This window comes from Propithecus coquereli, unplaced genomic scaffold (genome assembly GCF_000956105.1).
Source record: "Propithecus coquereli isolate 6110/MARCELLA unplaced genomic scaffold, Pcoq_1.0 Scaffold73, whole genome shotgun sequence".
Classification (NCBI taxonomy): Eukaryota; Metazoa; Chordata; class Mammalia; order Primates; family Indriidae; genus Propithecus; species Propithecus coquereli.
In genome coordinates, this window is record NW_012153396.1 from 1555210 (window position 1) to 1562192 (window position 6983).

Sequence of the window (6983 nt, forward strand, 5' to 3'; positions counted from 1 at the left end):
TTGGACATGTCTGAGCTAAGTAGCTTAGTGACACATTAAAATTAACAGCTCCACCATGCTGTATATGTAATAAACGCTCAGATAATATATATGCGAGCAGTTGTAGAAGTGCAGATTAAGGAGAAACTATAAAGTGAAACTTTAGGGTGTGGCTGCAGATAACAAGGCATAACAATACACATGTAAAAACATGCAGTTTTTAAAGCAGTTTCCAGGAGGGGCTGAGAAAATTTATTAGCCCAGTGTTCCGAGTTATGAGCACAAATGTTACACACATCTGCAAAGCAGGCATCTTGTTTCTTTTCCTTATCTGTTCCAAGTACAAGCTAGTGTTTCTGCTACAGAAGATTAAAAAAGACATGAGGAATTTCTCTACCCTTTCAGCTATTTTAACATGTAAAATATTGTTGATATTTTGGAAAGAATTCAGAAAACTCTCTGAAGAAGAAAAATTGAGAGAAAACAAACTGTCCAATTGGAGCTAAAAATATCTGAGACCATTCTCAGGGTGGGTGATTTTAGATCATTTTAAGGAGTACCAATGTCCAAGCACCATGGAAAGCAGGGACTAGCAGGTTTATAAAAACAACAAAACTACAATTTATCACTTGCCTTTTATAGAAACTAGAGCCACTAAACTTGAAAAGAAAATGTATATATGGAATCTTCTAGTAGTTTCTATTCAAGATGAACCAGATAATATGCCAAGACATAGCAAACCCAATGAACAGCAGATTCCTTAGATGGTATCAGTGACAACAATTTAATGTCCTAAAACAGGAAATTCAAACCTTTCCCTCTCCCCACAGAGGACACATACCTTTCTTATTTATTCAAGAAAGCACATTGGAATGCCAGTGAGTAAAGCTGATGCTACTTCTGGAAAAATCTTAACCCAAATTATTAAAGTTCTGATTTCAAATTTTAGTTATCAATTATTAGTAATAACTGAATACAACACACCAGGCACTAAAAATATCTCAGTGATATGCTTGGTAAAGGACGGCTGCTCCTCACAAAAGCTAGGAAGAATATATTTGGTGGGAAATGCACTAAAATGATTACAATTACCTTTAAGCTGAATTTTGGGAAGGAGAAAAGAAAAAGTACATAGCCCCAGATATAAAACTGCAAGATAGATAAAAGCAGGATAACAATTGATGAATAAAAAGGAGAAGTAACTGCAAGTGAGTCTGAAACAATACCCGGAGGTTAGGATATCCATAGAGTATATCAAGACCTGGAGTATGAACAGCAAAGCGTGTCTGAAACTGTAATACAAGAAAGTGAAAACAGTCTGTCACTCTTGTGGTATGTTGGACCTCATCCCTAAAATTCAACAATGGGAAGGTTCACCTCCTATAAAAGAAATCTCTGGCAGAAGAGGAGCAATATTATGTGTAAAGAAAATAATACATCCTCATGGAAACTCATAAATCTGGGGGTGAAACATTGCAAATAGCCAGTTTAAAATAAAGGGAGAAAGAAACAGGTGGGAGATTTATATAAGACTGCCATGATAGAGAACAAAGATGTTTTAATACTACAAAATTGATACAGAAACTAACAGTAGCATCTGGTAGTGGACACAGCTAGAATACCAATTTCCTAACAAATAGCAAATGCATACACTCACAGGTCAACGAATTCCTATGTCCTAGAAACCCCACAGAGTCTTTTGCTGGGCTATCTAGGCAGCTAGCTTGTCTGATCATTGCAATTCCTGCTTGGAGGGGTGTGGGGCATAGTTCGTGACTTTGCTCCAGTTCTGCATACTGTTTGTTTTGTTTAGCATTTTTTGTTGTTGTTAAATCATGCATAAAATTTTATCAAATGCGTTTTCTGCATCCACTGAGATGATCGCTTTTTCCCCTTTTGCGTAATGTGGTAAATTACATTGATTTTCAAATGTTAAATCGACCTTCCATCCCTACTTGCTTATGATATAGTATCCTTTCTATATATTGCAAATTTTGACTTGCTACTATTTTGTCAAAGATTTTTACACCTAGGCTACCAAGGGATATTAGTCTATAACCCTCTTTCTTTAAATGTCCTTGTCAGATTTGCAAATAAAGATTAGGTTAGTCTTATAAAATTAGGAAGTGTTCCCTCCTCCTCTATTTTTTGCAAAGGTCTGAATATTTGATAGAATTCAACAGTGAAATAATCTGGGCCTGGAGAACAAGCAAAGTTTTTTAATTACAAATTGAATACCTTTATCAAACACGACTATCCAAAATTTCCCTTTCTTCTTGTCTGTTTTGGTAAGATGTGTTTTTCGAAAAATTTGTCCAGTTAATCGAAGCTGCCAATTTACTAGCATAAGATTGTTTAAAATATTCCTTTATTAGTCCTTTAATATCTGTATGATCTATGATAATATTGGAAATTTGTGTTTCTCTCTTTTTTCTTAGTCTTGCTAGGGGGTTATCAATTTTGTTAAATCTTTTCAAAGAACTAACTTTTGGCTTTGTTAAATTTCTCTGTCTGTTTTCTATTTCATTGATTTCTTCTACTATATTTCCTTCCTTTGAGTTTAGGCTTAATTTGTTTTTCTTTTTCTCGTTCCTTAATGTGGAAGCTTAGATAACAGATTTTAAACCCTTCTTCTTTTCTAACATAAGCAGCTAAAGCCACGAATTTCCCTCTAAGCACAACTTTAGCTGTATCCCACAAATTCTGATATGGTGTTTTCACTTTCATTTACTAAATATTTTCAAATTCCCCATATGATTTCTTCTATGAACTATTGGTTATTTAGAAGAGTATTGTTTAATTTCCAAATATCCCAAAATCTTTCTGTTATTGGTTTCCAGTTTAATTATGTTGTGGTCAGAAAACATACTTTGTATTATTTTAATTATTTTAAATTTATTGAGATTTTAATGGCACAGCATACGGCCTATCTTGGTGAGTTCTCTATGTGCACTTGAAAAAAATAAATATTGTGCAGTTGTATAGTGTAAATGTCAGGGTAAGGTGATTGATAGCACCATTCAGATAATATATATCCTTCCTGAATTTTCTTTTATCTTTTTTTTTTTTTTTTTTTTTAGAGACAAGGTGTCACTCTGTCACCTAGGCTGGAGTGCAGTGGCACTATAATAGCTCACTATAGCCTTGAATTCCTGGACTCAAGCAATCCTCCTGCCTCATCCTCCCAAGTAGCTAGGACTACAGGCACACACCACCATGACAGGCTAATTTTTTTTATTATTTTTTGTAGAGACACTATGTTGCCCAGGCTGGTCTTGAACTCCTGGGCTCAAGCAATCCTCCCACCTTGGCCTCCCAAAGGGCTGGGATTACAGGCACGAAGCACTTCGTGCTGATTATAGCAAGAGGCCTTCTTGCTGATTTTTTATCTATTTTTTATTTATATCTATTTATATCTATTTTATATCTATTTATATCTATTTATATCTATTTATATCTATTTTTTATCTGATTTTTTATCTATTTTCTCAGTCAATTCTGAGAAAGGGGGGTTAAATCTCTAGCTCTTATTGTGGATTTGTTTCCTTAATTCTGTCAGTTTTTGCTTCAGCTTTTTATCCTTACTGATTGAATGGTGTATCTTTTTCTTTTTTTCTTTTAACTTTCAATATATCTATCTGTTCCTTTACATTTAAAGTGCATCTCTTTTAGATAGCTTATTGTTAAGTTGGTAATTTATGACTTGAAATTGAAATATTGAAACCATTTACATTTAATGTAATTACCAATATGGTATTTATTTGCTATTTGTCCCATTTCTTTGTTCTTTCTTTATTGCCTTCTGTTGGGCTAATCAAATATTTGTAGTGTTCCCTTTCATTTCTTCTTTGGCTTTTTAGCTATACCTCTGGATTTTTCAAGTGGTTGTTCTAGGGATTACAATATGCATCCTTATCACATTTTTCTTAAAATTAATATAACACTTTACATACAATATATGAACTATATAACAAGTAAAATTCCATCTACCACCCATCTGTCCTGTTATTGTTGTCATATATTTTGCTTCCACATATTTGCAGTGGTTTTAAAGTATCTCCACAACTTTTTTTGATACTCTTCTCTTCAAAGTGGGGAGCCTAATTCCTCTCCTGAGTGTGGGCTTTAGTTAGTGACTCACTTCTAACCTACAGAATGTGGTAGTAGCGACAGTGTGTGATTTCCAAGACCAGGTCATGAGAACACTCAGGAAGCTTTAGGGAAAGGTTCATATGGTGGGGAACTGAGGCCTCCTGAGGACAGCCATGCTGAGTAAGCATCTTGGAAGGAGATCCTGTAGCCCCGTCAAAGCCTTCAGATGACGGCCAACATCTTGATGGCAACCTCAGAGAGTCTCTGAGCCTGAACCATCCAGCCATGCCACTCCTGACTTTCCAACCCACAGAAACTGTAATGAACACTGCTTTACACCACTAAGTTTTGGGGTAATTTGTTACATAGCAATAAATAATCAATACGATTGCTTTAAGTTCCTTGTGTGTTAAATCCATTATCTGGGTCATCACAGGGTCTGTTGCATCTTTTGCTCAATAGTATAGATCACATTTTTGCTTGTCATATTTTCACTTCTTGTATTCTAGTAATTTTTATTGTAAGCTAAATTTGTGGGTAGTATGTTATAGATGATCAGGATTATTTGTCTTCCTTTAATGAGTATTGAATTTTGGTTTGACAAGTAGTTATTACAATTACTGGATGATCCCCTTGATCCTGTCAGGCTTGCTTTTATGCCATATAGGGTGAGTCTACTTTGATTCTGTCCTTAGTCTTAAAACAAGGCCTTTGCTATAGGGTGGTGTTCTCACTCCGAAAGTTGTCCTCTCTGAGGTCTCAAAAGAATGCCTCAAGTGCTCATCAAGATCTCTCTGTTCTGGCTTTTTGGCACTCTACTCTGCACAGTGCTCAGAAATTCCAACATTTCTGAACATTGTGCATCCTCGAGCGTCTTTGTTCAACTCACAGCCCCACAGTGGCCACTCTCTGTTAGGTCTCACAGAGTCTCGCCCTGTGCATGCCTGGCCCACCAGGTATGAGAAGGAAGAAGAGCTCCAGTGATGCCTAAAATTAAGCCTTCCAACATCCAGGTGGAAGAGAGCTTAGAATAGGTAAAATATGATTTAGGTAAACAAAGAAATACTTAATATCTTTACAACGCAGTGTGGTGAATTAAAATTCATACTATCAACTCTGAACTAAAACAAGTCAAGGATCACTGAATCATCTGAGTGCCATAATTCGCAATTTGTCCCCACTCCTCTAACAGTATCTTGACACGCCTAACAATGTTTAGCCATGTCTATACCCGTGTCCATTCATCTCTATATTCAAGCTTTGTTCAGCTATTTCTTGTGCTTATAATATACACTCTAGTAGATGGAAGGTTTATTCAGAAATCTTCACTCTCGTAAGAACTATACATCCTTACAAGATGTATAATGATACATGTATAATAACGTATATTATTATACACGATTATAGATCCCTACCCTTTACTGTGTACTTGGGCAGTGCCTCCCTCTGTGGCAGAGCACATTTCCCTGTCACATTTCGGTTAGACTTGGCCAAGTGACTTGCTTTGACCAATGGGGTGTCAGTGGAGACATTAGCAGAGGCTTTCAACCGTATGTTATGGTTTGGCCTGTCCTCTGGTGCTCCTGTAATCTGCCGTGAGAAGAGCAGGCCCTGGGAAGCCCCTGACCCTTTAGCCTAGGCCCCAGAATGAAGACAAGGAAAAACAGACCTGAATCCAAATAGAAGCCATAGGGTTCAGCCTGGTTCAGCCAAACTGCTGTGTACCACACTCTTCCAACAGACAGACACGTAACTCTTATTATCTGTGTTAACTATCATCTTTTGGATCCAACCTAAATGATACCTCCTCTACGAAGCCTATAGGACTAGTCCCTATCTCCCGCATGCTCAAGAGGGTGGGGATTCTTTTTATCCGTTATATTCACTGATGTCTATAAAGCACCTAGAGCACTGCCCAATACATAGTACACCCTCCATAAATATTTGCAGAATGAATGATTTAACACACTGAACTACTTTAATTTATACATCAAAATACATATTCACATTCCCAGTGATCAGACTACTCTTTCCCATGGAGCTACATGGGGTCTCACAGGCCTCATTTCCAGGTTAGGAAGGTTGGGCTTTGTTTTTTAGGTGATTGGAAGCACTTGAAGATTTTGGAGTAGACAAATTATAATGGTTAGAATTAGGATTAGTTGCAAATGACCAACATCCCAAATAAAAGAAAAAGGAAAAAAGTGTGTGTGTTTGTATGTATATATACGTAAATAAAGTTTTTTTCCAGATGAAGACAAACATATTCTAGGAACATCATTATTCTGGTTGTTTCTCTTCATATCATTTGTTAAAAACAGGTTTACTGGGACATAATTCACATACCATACAATTCGCCCGTTTAAAGTGTACAATGGGTTTTTAGCGTATTCAGAGTTGTGTGACCATTCCTACTATCAATTTTAGAGCATTTCAACACCTCATAAAGAAATCTATACCCATTAGCAGTTTCGTCCCATTTCCCCCTGAACAACCCCTGTCCTCTCCAGCTCTAGGCAAACACTAATCTACTCTCTATATAGATTTGCCTATTCTAAACATGTTGCATAATGGAATCATACAATCATACAATCTTTTGTGATTGGCTTCTTTCACTTAGCACATTTTCAAGGTCTTCATATCATTTTCAAATAGAAACAGGATCAGCTTAAAACATACATAATAGTTATAAGCACAGACTCCAGGGCCAGACTGCTGGATCTTCACCCTGGCCCATCCCTTATTAGAATTACAGGACTTGGAGCAAGTTACTTAACTTCTCTGTGCTTTAATTTCCTCATCTGTAAAACAGGTTTCATAATGGAACCACGCATAGGGTTGCAGTGAAATTTAAATGAGTTACTAATGTATGTCAGCATGAAGAATAGTACCTCACATATAGTAAGCATTAC